The 15,622-nt window shown below is 41.4% G+C and overlaps 1 protein-coding gene across 1 annotated transcript in view; it reads left to right on the top strand.

Moving 5' to 3' along the window:
- Positions 1 to 1,773: 1,773 nt before the first annotated feature.
- Positions 1,774 to 15,622, top strand: part of fbxw7 (F-box and WD repeat domain containing 7) — a 109,701-nt gene continuing 95,852 nt past the window's right edge. Inside the window, exon 1 of the mRNA XM_061770438.1 lies at positions 1,774 to 2,273. The gene's annotated coding sequence lies outside the window, so the exon portion shown is untranslated. The remainder of the gene's footprint in view (positions 2,274 to 15,622) is intronic.

Raw genomic sequence — 15,622 nt, 5'->3', positions numbered from 1 at the left:
TCAATGCAACACAAACCTCAGCTCTCGTGGATAATTCAATGTGTGTTTGTTTTGGCTTTTGGAGTTTGCTTTTGTTGAGTTGGCCAAGAGGGAAAGTTTGACGATGACCACAGTAGCAAAAAAAAATAAATCAAATGTATTGCCACGTAGGGAGATGGTGTCTCTGACCTGGCTGCTCAGTAGCAACAAGAAGTGGACAGCAATGACAAACGAAGAGCTGTCAAAGTCTTCATGTGAAGAGACCTGCCTCCTGGGCATACAAACTATTCCTCCCATTTGTGAACTTCTTTTAAAATCCTCTGTGACAGTTAATAATGTTGATGTGCCTTTAAAACATTACCTGTACAGTCAACAAAGAATTATTTATGATGATTATTATGATAAATGCTTATATTTTGTGCGTTTCTTACAAACATAACAAATGGAAAAAACCCAGACAAGATTGACTGGATTTTAATGGATCACTTACTGACAATAATTTGCAGTTCATGAGAATATTTACTCATCAAAGTGTGGAATTGCACAGCTCCGCTTTTCCTGGCACTTGTGTGCTTTTCAGCATCCCTTTGACCGGACGCAAGGCTCGATTCCACACGGCTCACGATCACACGCTCGGTCCTCGGCGATATCTCCCACATTCAGATGCTCCTTGGAGGATTCCGACACAAGGCATGGAAATGACGAACAACAGCAGCGGCAGCCACTGGATGTATGGCGTAAACGGCGCCACTCAATATGCTGGAAAGAATTAGGTTAGTAGTTGGAAAGAGAAAGAAAGAAAAAAACCAAAAATACAATGTTAGAATCTACGCAATAGGAACAAATACAAATATTGTTTTAATAGTCTGAATACCGTCATTTTAAAAGTTAAAAAATAAAATAAAACATTTTAACACATAAATTGGCACGTTAATAGTTAAGAGAAAAACTGATGTTAATAGTAAAAACATAAACAGCAGAATTTTAATATTGAATAAAAATGGTTTTAATAGGTAAATCGTTTTAAAAGAAAAAACGTCATTCAAAAAAAGAAAAAAACTAAACTTTGCGATGTTGTTTTAATACTTAAAAAAAGAAAAATGTCCTTTTCACAGTTAAAAAACATCTTGATAGTAAAAATGGCAATTCATTTTAATAGCAAAAAATAAAAGGATTTTAATAGTAAAAAAGAAAAAAAGGCATTTAAATAGTGAAAAGCAAAAAGGCATTGACAAATCAAAAGATAATATTAAAATAAGGAATAACTGGCACTTAAATAGCACAAACCAAAAAGACGTCATAATGGCAAAAAGACATTTTAATAGTAAAAAAAAAAATCGGTATTTTAATAGTTCAAAGGGCATTTGAATAGCAATGTGTTTGTTTGATAATACCAAAAAAGACAAAAAAAGTTTCAATAGCAACTAGTTTGTGATTAGGGAAAAAGTCATTAATTTTAATATTATCATTTTAATACTAAAAAGGTTTTTATAGTTGAAATATCATTTTAATATTAAATAATGAAAAATATCATTTTAAAAGTAAAGAAAAAAACCCTCACTTTATCATTTTAACCCACTTTAATAACCAAGAATATTTTGCAATTAAAAGAATAAAAAGTAATTTTAGCAGTTTAAAAAAGCTGTTTTAAAACTTATTTTGGATTTAAAATGTTTCTCATGAGTTCCCTCACGCATTGTGTTGTTGTTGTTGTTTTTTTAATCACTTGTCTAAAAATATATATATATACATAATTTTTCTTAACTTCTTTGCGCCGCCACACCATCGTCCTGCGTCATTTCCGAGCGCCTGGTTAAAACCAAATCAACGTCATATCCGTGCGACGGCCATCAGTCAAGCGAGAGGAGCCGACAGCTAGCGTTAGCCGTACGATATCTACAGCGGGAGCGCGTAGCGACACTCAAAACCAAATTACTCCCGTTTGACAAGCCGTTTGCTCCCGCCAAGACGCGGCCCTTCCCCGTCACAAACACACGCCGTGACGGAGTCGAAGCAACCGTCCGAGCCGCATATTCCTCCCGACTGCTCTGAGCCAAGCGGCGTTTTTTCACCAGCACCCCCGCGCGGACTGATGCTAAGTTAGCCGGTGCCGCTAACGTGGTCGCCCGCTGCCGTACCAGTGGGCTACACACTGGGTAGGGAAGACACGAAAGCAGGACATCGACCCAGCGGAGGCTCCGGCGTTTGCTCCCCGTGGCCCATGAGGATACCTCGCTCCGAATACACCGCCGCGAGGAGTTACCGGAGGGGCCCGCCGTCCTCGCACTTGTGAGGTAAACACAGTTGGGCATTTTCCACACACACGAGCCGGGGAGCGAGGCACCACTTCTCGGGCCTAGCATCTTAGCATTAGCGTGTTAGCCTGCTAACTCGAGTGCGCCTAACGTGATTGTTCTCCCTAAAAGATTCGGCCTTTTATTTGCATTTCTTTCCGCAAAGCTCAACCAACTGGGTTGCGTCCAATGTGTTTACATGGTTGGCGTAGATGCTTATGAGAAGCTGCTAAGGCTTAACTCAAAAGAAGCGAGTTCACTCCTCATTCCAACTCGTTGACAAACTTTGTTCAGAGTCCATTTAAAGAAGTTTAACTTTATCCCCACACTTCCACATATTCTCCGGGCGCTTTGATCCACGACCCTCTCAAGCTTAAAACATTTGTTTCTTATTTCAAGATGGTAAGCTTGCTGAATGATTACAACAGGAGCCAACCAGCGTGCTTTGAAGTCCCAAAATTGACCGATGTAGTAGGTCACACTCCAGTCAACCCTTGGCCACCACTTGATAGTCGACTTGCTTGTCAGCGAACAGCAGCGTGATGCAAGATCCGGCAGAAGTCAGACAAGCAGGCGAGGCTCCTAGGAGACAGCAGCGTGGTAAACCTCTCATGATGATGCAGAGAAAGGTCTGGATCGCTATTAGCAGGGGTCGAAGGTAACAGCTGATCAGCTGCTAACAGCTAGCTGCGCATCGTTAGCAACAGTAAGTCCTAAGTAGATAGTTGTTTACAGTGCCTTAGTGCCTCAACTGAAGAGTTCTTCAAGATACGAGCCGTCGTCTGGCCGACTTTCTAGTGCATAAACCACGAGTGGTGTCTGCTGGCAGTGAACTCACAAAGTAGCACTTTTGCAAATGGTAATTTTTTGGGAAAAAAAAGAAGAGGTTTCAAGCTGTTTATTGCCACTCACAGTTGAAGTTCACTCTCACATGAAACATAAAATGAGAATTACACCTTGTGTATTTACATCGACTAAATAGCTTAGCCGTCCAGTCCGCTCATTAGCATTTATGTTGCAGTGGCATATCCCTTTAATGGGTCAAAGAGAAACAGTGTAGCAATGCATGTGAACAGACAATATAACATTAGTCACTCGTATATTCTTTATCCTCTGCGAAGGACTATATTAGCGCTGTACTGATGAGCTCCCACTTCCATGATATTTTTGCCGAAAACAAATTAGGTGCTGTAAAATGAATTTGAAATGATATCAAAGGTTTTGGGGGTTAACGTGTGGGGACTACTTATGGTATAAAATATGAATATAAGCAATCACTGACATTTTTGGGGGTGCTGCCTACTATTCACAAATTTTTACTTTTGGCTGCGGCTCTTGGTCCGTAACCTTGGCAAATAGCGAGGGTTCACTGTATAAGAGAAGAGGCAGTCACATGTTGACAGATTAGGACACTCGGGTTTAACCTAGTCTAACACACAGCTCAGAGTTCCTCCACTGCTTATAGATCTGTGTCCATTTAAAGGAGACATGCATCATTTTTTCTTTTTTGGTAACCATGCAAACCGTGTTCCGGCAGCAAACCGGACTAGTGGTTAGAATGTCTGTCTCACACGCCTGAGCTTTGGGGTTTAAATCTCACCTCTTGTGTGGAGTTTGCATGTTCACTTTATGCTTGCATACATTTTCACCGGGTACTCCGTCTTCCTCCCGCATTCCAAAAACATGCACGTTAGGTTCATTGAAGACTAAATCGTCCGTTGGTGTTAATGTGAGTGCGAATATTTGTCCATATGTGCTTTGCGATTAGCTGGTGACCGGGTTCAGTCCGAACCAGACCGGTCCCCATCTCTCGCCCAATGTCAGCTGGGATTAGGGATGAGTACATTTCACATTTGATCCGGTGCCCAGGTACTGGGAATTGGTACCGGTACTCAACGATACCAATTATTGGTACTTTTGTGTGTGCGTTTGTAGTAGACCAGCCATCGTCCGCCTATCCTGGTTAGCGTCGCGGGGTGCTGGAGCCTATCCCATCTGACTGTGGGGCGAAAGCCGGACTACACCCTGAACTGGTCGCCAGTCAGTCGCAGGGCACATATAGACACGGACAACCATTCACACTCACATTCACACTGTCACTGAGTGAGAGCTGATCCCAGGGTGCCCGCACCAAATTCAGGCGAGTGTACCACGACACCATCAGTGGTGTTTGTAGTAATAAATGGTAATTTATTTAACAATAAAAAATGTTTTTTAATATATAAACTTTGACAAATATAACATAACATAACAACATAACATTCTAAGTTGAACAAGATGATCACAAGAGGATAGAGTAAAAATAAATAAAGGTGTAATATTGTGCAAATAATAAAGTATAAGTGATACAAAGTATTGCAAAATTGTGTGACACTCATCTGCCTTCTGACGGGGAAAGGCTGCCTCCTTGCCTTTTGGCAGGCCTCGCTTTAATTTTAGGGCGCGTTGACAATGGGTCAGATGGACCCGTAAATTAAAACAATCATTTACATTAATGTTCGAAGTAGGAGGTACCAAGTTTATCATCATTACTAATGCAAGTTTAAAAAGCCATGGTAACTATATTTTAAACATTAGGCTTAATTACCTGGGACTGATGAAGGTACCCCCGTCTTTCGTGTCAGCTAGTTAGCAATCGCCCTAAAACACACAAGGAATTTGTCTACGGTAGTTGCAGCTACTCTAGTACTACAGCGAACAAGCCACTATAACAAAATATACATTTAGGACATAAACACAAAAGTATAGCCAGGTCATTGTTAAGCAAAAAGTATCCAGTAGTGTGGTAATACTGATATAACGACAGTTGTGCAAAAGACATTTTGCAATATAAAGTGTTGATAGTCAACAGTAAAACCTAATGACAAAACCCAAAACGTCTCAACCATGTTTGTTTTTTTACAGAAATGTAAAAAGTTAACAGCCATCAAAGCAATAAAATACGACAAGCTTAACCTGGATAAGTGACAAAATGTATGGTGACACTGTGCATGTCCTCCTATTAACTATCATGATATGGGGATGTTTAATACTTTAAAAAATAATGAAAACATTGTCTACCATTAAAAAATATATAACAAAAATCGAATTTTAGGTGTTGCAAAAAAGCCAAAAGAAATACCACAAACAAGGTTAAAGTTGATTTCATTGGCGTCATAAGTTGGTCAGAAGACACGCGTCTTTGCATTTGTCTTGTAAAAGACATTACAGAGCACGCAGTCATCAGAATTTAATCGAAAAATTCTTTTTTAATTTAAAGCCATAATATTTGTTTTCATTAAAAGCCAAGAATTGCTTTGGTTCCCCATGATCTGCCGGGTCAGGATCAGGATTGATAACTCTTTGAAATATTGCATATAGAGAACAAAAGAGTTTCTGCGTAAATATCTTGTCTTTGGCTGATCAAAGACGCTGTCTGCATCCGTGGAAACGTTTATCAGATGTTCTCCCTGCTCACTTAATCACTGGAGCTTTTGTAGACCAACAACTGGCTCCTGAAAATAACTGTTGGCAGGCATCTTAAAAAGAACTGTAAAATGACAAAACAAGGTCACAATGTTAGCTCACCTTTTAACATTGTCAATAATTAGGCTAGTCCGTTGTTGAAAACAAAAGCAGGTGACGATGGATGCGAGTCTTACTGATTTTGAAATCTGCTTCAGAAGACTTGTGGTTATTTTCTTCTTTTGTCGAGGCTGCGCCTTCTTTTGGAAATAAGTGATATGCTAGTAATAACAACAACAATACAGTGGTGCCTTGACTTACAGATTTAATTTGCTACCTGACCATGTTCATAACTCTAAACATTTGTAGCTTAAATCATCTTTCCCCAAAAGTGAATGGATATGCCATGAATCTGTTCTAGCTTCCCGTAAAACACCAACAAAAAAATTAGAAACTTAAACTAAACAGTTTGATGATTTGATGGTGTATGTTCCGTGATGACTAGGGGGCAGTATAATACCTACCTACATACATACATGAAGACGGAAACAACTGCTCAGTAAGCTGCAGTACTATTAGTCGTTTTTTTGTGTGCAGAGGATAAAGAATATAAGACTGTGGTGTTGTATTGCCTGTCGACACATTTGTCCGTTCAAAGTACCATAACCCTGCGATGCTAGTTTCGTTAGCCTGTGTGCTGATGCCATCTAGCGCGCATATCTCAAATTTTGCTTACAACTCAAGATAAAAAAATTGGCGGAGGGACTGCTCGTATCTTTAAAAAGTCGAGGTAACTCTAAATCTATGATAATAAAAGTAAATATTTTTTGCTTTCCTGATAGTGTTGGTGAAAATCTTTTTTTTTTCCTCTCGAAATGTATCCAAACAGGATCCTTAACATATCCTTTTAAATGTTCAACAATTGAACATAAAATGAATCGTCCAACTGCATAGCTTGGCTGGTCCATATGTAAGCGTAAACTCCCTGGCAAAATATTGGTCACTTGGAAGCACATACCTCGGGTCAAACGTTTCCGATGTGTGTGGATGATTCACTGCTATTGCAACGTATACATGGGCACCATGTCCCTTGCAGTGTTCAACACGATTGACTCAGTGATTGCCTTCCGCTGGGCTTCTTTGTTTTATGCGAAGCAGTTAGAAAATGGTTCGCTTATTAAACTCACTAGTCGCTTTTTTGAAAAATAGTTGCTAGAAGGGTCAGAAAAGATGCTAAGCACAGCGTCCAAATCACTAAGTTGGCAACACTGACTGCTGTTGCGCGAGTGCACGTCAACGGGAAGGCGCTTTCAGCTATGAAAGCCGCTAAAGAAATAATCAATTAAAAAGAATCACCTTGACAAATAGTCGAATTAATCGCTCAGCCCTAGCCTAATGCTGGTATTTTTTATTGTTTAATATATATTGACAGACTAAGTTACTGTACTGTAATGTACTCAATCATGAGTCATAGTGAGTTTTGAAACGTCTTTAAAGCACATATCCCCGAACCACATTTTCAGAATAGCGGACGACTGTGCTTAAAACAGACCCTCAGACCTCTTGACTTGTAAATAAATAAAAAGAGCGTAACTAGTGAGAGTCTCACAGGTGGCGACGCATTCCTGAAGCATGAGAAGCTTCAGTAGTTGGAATGCCTTATCGCCTCTGTGTTTGTCTAAGATTAAAGGCTTGTTTTGCGGGAGCACGGCGATAAGAGAGCAGAGCACGAATAACATCACGTCATGGACATCAGGAGGAAAGGGCGGAAGTGCATCAGGCCTTCAACGTGGTCTTTGGGCAGTGTGAGATTTAGGAAAGAGGAAATTAAAGGGCTTTTCTGTCTTTTCCTGCTAACGCACGTTAGCATGGCTCTGATTCAGCGTGTGCGGCCATCAAGTGCGAGCGCTATTATTTCATGCTTTACCTCGTCATCGTTTGCTTTCATACTTTGGTGCTTAACAACCACTCAACCGATCACCTGTCAATCACAGCACTGACACATGTGGCGTTTACATGAGGCTTTACACAACCAGGGTTTTTGGGGCCTATCACCGATCAGCGAGTTTAAAAAAACGATCACCGATCCCATCACAGGATGGAGCAATGTGTCTATTTCAATGACTTGTTCATCTACTGTATATGCTTGTGTACTGAGTAGCTTCAAAAATATCTTGTCAGATCATGTATTCTAATTAGTCAGCTCAAACCAACATTACGACATGACAGAAATAATGGGTGCTAACTTACTGTAATTAAATTACTTTATTGTAATTAAATTGCTTCACACACACACACACACACACCGAAACTTTAGCGCATGATTAGACATACGTGAACATACCTCAAGCAGTCCTTGAATTAAAGTCCTTTCCCGAGCACCGGTGACCACCAGCACACGTTTTCCCCAATTTTGTTCTTATTATACACACAATGCAATCCATTGTTGTTGTCATCGCCGTGATAACAAGTGTATCCGGTCGCGTTAGAGTTAACAAGATAAAGCCCAGTGATTGTAAAAGACGGGATGCGGTGGTATCGGAATACAAGATTTTATTGCAGTAGTCTGACATAGTGCAATTGTGAAAGACCAAATTTGTCTTGTAGTCTGATCCGGGCATTACGTGTTGTCTGTCCCATACTGCTGACATGTTTTTTTTTTTTTTTAAGATAACTTTTGACTGTCAGATATTTACAGTACTACGTCAAAAGACGCGCGACAAGGCTAAAAATAAACCAGTTTTTGGATTCAAATTTACTGTACACGATGGTGACACGAAGTGAATCTTTGCGGAGTGAACGGATTGACGAATACTACATTAAAGCCAATCAGCCGATCAGCATAAAATGCTAATTATCGGCCGATACCGATCAAGCCGATCAGATCGGTGTAAAGTCTAGTTTACATTTACACCAGGACTATAATTTCGAGTATAATCCAAAGTGGCGTTAGGTCTTTTTAAGAGATGTTAAATGCATGGTTTTGTCTTCCTCAGTGTGCAAAGCGTAGCAAGCAGCATATCATGCACTGAAGGAGCATATTTTTGTGACAACCACATCAAAGTCGATGTCGTCTTTTTTTCAATGAGTTTGGCAAGGGTCGTGAAGAAGCGTTTCATGCACTGTCTTGATATTCTTAGAAATTTTGGTCCAAAAGAACTTCCATTTTTTTCTTTTTTAAATACAAACAAGATGACACGACACAAACATAGTTACGATCATGTGAGTGTAGCAATGCTATTTGTCCAGACTTTTTTCAATCCAATGCCACCTTTTTCCTCTTCCTTTGTTCAGCCATATTTTAGCAATCAGCGTATCGAGTACTAGCTTGACTAATGAACCATGTTTTTGTGACATCATCATCAAAGTATGCCCAGCTGCCTCTATTTGTTCCCAAATTTTCCCAAATCCTTGGTCCGACGTTTTATTCCTTTGTCGAGCGAAGCTCAGGAAAAAGCACATCATGCACTGTCTTGATATTTTTGGACATTTTGGCTCACAATAAAGCCCGTTTTTCTATTTGTTTAAAAAAAAAAATAATAGTAATAATTGGCGCCAATTTTTCTTTCTCTTCCCAAATTCGGTCAGGCTCATCAAGCAGTTTATCATTCATTAGCTTGACTAAAATTTATTGCCCACCTTTATTTTTCTTCAGATTAGCCCAAATCGATGCTTAAATGTTGCCTTTTTTAAGTTTAGTGAGGCTAAGCAACCATCACATCATGCACTGTCTTAACTAAAAAAAACATATCACTCCCACGCCTTGTCCGTGGATTCAGGCAAATTTTCATTTGGATATGGCTCGTTTCTTCTTCCTGAGTGCAGCGGCGCTCAACAGCCAGCATGCCATTACTGTCTTGACTTAAGAAGCTGAGTACTGCCTCTGTTTGGCCACAGTGCAAATATTGACATGGTCTTGATATTTTTGCACATTTCTGCTTGTGTGATTCCAACGTAAAGACACTTTGTCCAGAGATTCACAAAAAAAAAAAATCCTTCTGACGTCGCCCTCTTTTACCCCCGAGTTCAGCGGCGCTCGGAAATCAGCATACCACGCACCCCCCCTCTCCTGACTAAAGTGTGTTATTGTGTTGACATCAAAATACAACCATCCGCCTCCATTTGCCTGAAGATATGCCCAAATTTTCAGCCTGACATCTTTTTCTTAATCCTGAAATCAGAGAGGCTCGACAAACATCATATCATGCACTGCTTTGACTAAAGAAACTTATTTGTCATCTGATATTGGCACACGGCACTGTCTTTTTCCTTCTTCTTGAGTTTGGCAAAGCTTAGCAGCAAGCAGCATATCATGCTGTTTTGACTGAAGATGTTCACTCCCGTGCCTACGACATCAGAGTATGCCTATCCACATGCCAAACAAGGTATACAGAGCTGTGAACTCATGGCACAATTAATGCAGACCATTGTAAAGAACGCCAGCACTCCTTGTATACTTCAACTAGCATGATGCTAAACCTGCAGTGCAGTTCTTCATGATGTGGGCTTAAGGTCTGCTTACTTGGAAATGTATGCAGATGAGCTCTCTGACCCACATTCCTTCTCACTCTGTGGATGAATTATTTACTGTAGATCAAAACTGAGGTAAGACGCATGCTGTTGCTCCTAAATATTGACATCAGTATTGGGATGTCTCTGTGTATTTGTGGGATTTTCTCTGTTCAGGCGGGTTAGAACAGTCTCAAGCCACTTTGTAGTTCACTCCAATGGTGTTTGTGTATGTTGGGGTCTTGGGGTTCACGAGTGAGGGAAGAACGGGACCTGAGATCGACAGGCGGATCGGTGCAGCGTCTGCAGTGATGCGGACTTTACAGTGATGCGGACTTTACCGGTCGATCTACGTTGCTACCCTCACCTGTGGTCACGAGCTGTGGGTCGTCACCGAAAGAACCAGATCCCGGATACAGGCGGCCGAAATGAGTTTCCTCCGCAGGGTGTCCAGGCTCTCCCTTAGAGACAGGGTGAGAAGCTCGGTCATCTGGGAGGGGCTCAAGAGTCGAGCCGCTGCTGCTCCGCATGTAGAGGAGCCAGATGAGGTGGCTCGGGCATCTGTTTAGGATGCCATGGATGTTCATGAAAAAGGTGATTATTCTTCTTCTCCCGGACGCCCCCCTGATGAGGTGTTCCGGGCACGTCCCACCGGGAGGAGACCCTGGGGACGACCCAGGATACGATGGAGAGACTACGTCTCTCGGCTTGCCTGGGAACACCTCGGGATCCCCACGGAAGGGCTGGAGGAAGTGGCTGTGTAGAGGGAAGTCTGGGCTTCCCTACTGAAGCTACTGCCCCCGCGACCCGACCTCGGCTAAGTGGAAGACAATGGATGGGTGTTTGCTTTGTGTACTTAAAACATAAAATGGTCTTCCCCAAAGTGTTTCCAAAAAGTTGGAAGCATCTGCTTATCCAAAATGTCTCGACTAATGCCCCTTTTTGCTACATGTACCCTACTTGCTATTGCTGCTTTTCCATTGGCAAAAGCAGGTTCTACGAGATACTGTAGTACCTAGTCTACTCAAGTCAGGCTGATTCATCGTTGTTCTAACAGGACACATGGCTAGATAACAACCAAAAATAAACATGCGCTAACATGAGCTCCCCCCCAGACGGATTTAGCTCCACAGGCACCACTTTGCTGCTGCCGTACCCTCAGTCTCCTCTCGGACAAAATGAGTCCGTGTGACAGACGCTTGTTCTCCATTGTTGGTGTTTGTCTCCCTCCGACTGACTGTTTTTTGTAGTTATTTCTGCTGTTAAGACTGCACTAAGTGGGAAAACGATTGCCCAAACGGACCCATAAGGGTTCTAGTTCTAACTAGTGAGAAATTTGAAGCTCTCTCTAATCTGGGTGTTAAAATGCATCTAGAATTCTGTAAATCAATCCATATTTTGCACTTGAGGCACTTGTGGTATGTGTGTAGGATGTGTTTCCTGGTTTCTGACCTGGATCGGAAGGCTTCCCTGTGGCAACGCAGACAGCTGGGAGATCAGTTGAAGTGCCTTTAAGTTTATTAAGAGGGGATTATCCCTTTGTACAGTCGAAGTGAACTAAGCGGTGCAGGAAAACAAGTCTGTCACTTTCTTCAGTTTTTGCCATCCGATTATGTCCCTACGCCCCATCCATGTAGAAACGGCAACAAATGGACGTCCATCCCAACCATTTGGTTTCCAAGACACAATGTACACCAGACACTGGCTTTGCAGTTAATAAAAAGGCCCAACACATTTTTTTTGGGTGCCTCTCCCTCTCCCACCAGCCATCCAGACCGGCAGCATTGCAATTTCAAGGTCAGGAAATTACCGCTGCATGCTCCTGCCAGGCCATTTGGCTTATGGGAGTTTCCATGGCAGCAGCATGTTGCAGGCAGCACAGGTCTGCCGCTGCGCTTCCTTTCCCTCGAGGGTGAAAAACCAACCTCCGCCCCTCCGCCCCTCCGCCCTCTCATTTGGCACGTCTTCAAGACAGCATTTGTGGCTAGTCTGGTGATGCAAGACCACCACGCGAGCAGCTTGTCAGTACAGTTATGAAATCCAAACAGCTTGATGAACAGCTTCAGTCTGGACATTTCTCTCTTGTGTGTGTTGTTTGCGTGCATACAAGGAAGTGGAGTCACATGACACACGGTGAAACCCCGTTTATTGTGGGGGGAATGTTCCTGACCCAAGCCATAATAGGTGAAAAAAACGCAAAATTGTGAGATCCTAGTATCCGTCCAACCATCTATCCCCTCCACACCCTCCCTTCCTCCCAGCTGCCGTTGGGCGAGAGGTGGTAAAACCCTGGACTGGTCGCCAGCCATTCAGAGACCATAGTATTGCTAACTAGAAAAGTGCTTATATTTTATTTTGTTTGAAAGGGGAACATTTTTAATAACATTTTAAATTAGACATACTGCTTTTTTTTTTTTTTTTTTATTTGAAAACAATACTTATGTGTCGTAACAGGTCTGTGACAAGCTTTGGTTAAAATACCCCAAAGGGTCAAGAATTAGAGTAAACCTGACTTTACACACCCTGTTTCTTCTCTCTGAAAATAGGTTGTTTGGGGGCAGGGGTATTAATCCTGCCCTATTTACTCCTTACTGGACCAATGGAGAGTACGGCTTTCGTTACAACGATAGGGCAGAGCAAGGGCGTTGGGACTAGGCGAGCAGCTTCTACTTGCGGAAGCAGAGCCTAGAGTGTGGGGAAAAAGTGAGCGCCCGTAAAGACAATAAAAATGTTCCCTTTTGCAGGAAGCACTTTATACCTGATACGTCATACCCAATGAATCTGTGCAGCCGTCAAAACTCACTGTAGAATGCCCTTACACTCAGGTGGCTTTTCCATTCAGTCTAAAAGTAGGTCCTTCACTTTATTGCAAATAAAGTTGAAATACTTCAGATTTCTCATCGCCCTAACCCCCATTTCGCCCTTGTGTCCCACAGTTATCAAGTGTCGCACCACAGCTGGATTGGCTTTATGCACATCTGTTCTTTTCCCAGACCTCGATGTCCAAAATCCACTTTTTGTTGACGTCAACTCTGAAATAGCCTGCGCTCAATACAAAAAGCAACTTTTTTTGGGCTTTGTATTGTTGTCGGACAGCTGCTCCATTCTTCACGTGGAAAAGACTGGCTGAGGAATTGCAATGGAACCTCGAAAAGCGGACCAGACATTGGTGGACTTCCATGCTGTTCAAAATAAATCAATTTTGCCGTCATTAACCCTTTAATTGAGCAGTCAAAGACAAGTTAACCACCGTACTGTAAAGCTAAATAAAACTAAGATACAGTGGGTCCTTGAGATAAGAATGACTAGATATTTTTTTTCTTTTGACTTGCGAGCGAAAACTTGTACGTTTTTTCCCCCCCATAGGATAAAGAATATAACGTTGTTTCACGTGTGTGTTAGCATTAAGCTAGCGGGCTTTCACAAGACGAAATCATTAGGTGATTTGGTTGAATACACACGTAATTCTCTTTATTTTGTTTAGTTTTACAGTCAATGTCACCTGGGAGTGACAATCAACAGCTTGAAGCAAGAACCTGGCCTCTTTTTAAAAAATGGTTCACTATATGCTGGTTGCTGTGAAGTTTGCTGACACCATAGCTAGTGCTGATATTGCAAATGTTTGCTCATAACCCAAAACAAAACCTCGACTGAGCGAGGTCACTGGTAAGTCGAGGCACCACTGTACTGTACTGAAGAAATAGCAACGATGTCGTCAGCAACTAGTCAACATCAACTCTACTTTTATCACATTAGTGTCGACTTGGGAAAAAAATCTGAAGTCCTGCAACCCGTAGCGCTGACACATCTGCGGGGCTGATTCCCTCCAGGTGTTCACCACTTACCCCACGGTCCTTTTCGCTTTTATTTGTAGGATCATCAACAAAACTCTTGCCCGCTCGCCTTTATCCTGTCTCCCTGAGGAGCTTATGCTTCTTCTCTCTTCCTTCCAGGCGGCAACACGGCACCGTGACCTCTCTCTCTCTCTCTCTCTCTCTCTCTCTCTCTCTCTCTCTCTCTCTCTCTCTCTCTCTCTCTCTCCCTGTGTGTTTTCTTCTCGATACAGAAAGAAAAGCCAACAAAAGACAGGATACTAGCTGTAAGAAAGATAAGCAAAATAAATCATATGCATTAAACAATATCACATTTGATTTGAGTGTTGTAACTATTGTACTGTAGTGCTACACTCTGTGAGGGAAGCACGGGACAGGAGGGGGAGCGAGCAGCACGTGTAGTGGACCCTGTTTGTTTATATGTAGAAATATATATACTATATAGGCTTTTGCTAGAAAGCAAAATATCAGGAAAAGCCTACAAGAACATCAGAATTTTATTTCGTGCTAATCAGCGGCAGGTGTGTGTTGACTCCCACATAAAAGTTTCATGTTATCGGTTAATTTTGAGCACAACTCCAACCCAATTTATAAGTCCCCTAACTAATGAAAAATCATTAATGGAGGAAAAAGTTTTGAAATGGTCTTGGTCTTATTTTTTTCATATCACAAAAACCTGGCTTTTTTTATATCCACAGCATATTTTTATTGGTATGCAAGGGCTCCTCTGTTTACGATGGTCCCGACATTTGTGGTACGAACGGTGTACAATGAACAAGTTTGGTGGGCCGTGTGATATGTGATCAAGTGGTACACGGAAACACGCTCAAGTACCGCTGCACATACTGCTTTTTTACTAAATGTTTATATTTATGGCCTGTAGTATATTGTGATATGCAACGCTTGGTCAGTTGTTTCGCAGTCTATAAGGCATTGAGTGCCACCCAAAAAGCCGTGTGTGTGTGTGTCAGAGTGAGCGTTGAATAATTCATCCCAGCATGCACCGCCGGTGTGGAGGTAAAGTGATAGCATCGTCTCGCTGCACATCTTGCCCTTAAAAGGTGTTGATGGCTTACTCCTGGTGGACCAGACAACAGGTATTTGATTATTTCGTTTTAGTTCTATTTCGTTTCATTGTACAGTGGTTAACTTCTGTTTACAACTGTATGAAGTAAATCAAATAAAATGTATCAAATATTTACAAATAAAATAAAATTGAAACAAATTCTAAAGTTATGTATATCAAATGTGAAGTAAATTGAAAACAAATGTACAAATATTTAAATATGTAAAAATTAATGTTTAACAATATGAGGCTATAAAAGTACAAATTAAATATACTAATAAAAAATTCTAAAATGTGAAATGTAAAAAATGAATATATCTAAAATGTAAAAATACAAGTCAAAATCTAAAAATAAAATTGAAACATATCTAAATACGGTGGTGCCTTGAGATATGAGTTTAATTTGTTCCGTGATGACTGACCACACTCGTAACCCAAAACACTTTCCCCACTGAAATGAAAGGAAATGCCATTAGTCCATTGCAGCAGCCCCCAAT

This window comes from Phyllopteryx taeniolatus, chromosome 4 (genome assembly GCF_024500385.1).
Source record: "Phyllopteryx taeniolatus isolate TA_2022b chromosome 4, UOR_Ptae_1.2, whole genome shotgun sequence".
Taxonomy (NCBI): domain Eukaryota; kingdom Metazoa; phylum Chordata; class Actinopteri; order Syngnathiformes; family Syngnathidae; genus Phyllopteryx; species Phyllopteryx taeniolatus.
The sequence above is the reverse complement of the archived record's forward strand: the minus strand, read 5'-3'. Positions and strand labels throughout refer to the sequence as shown.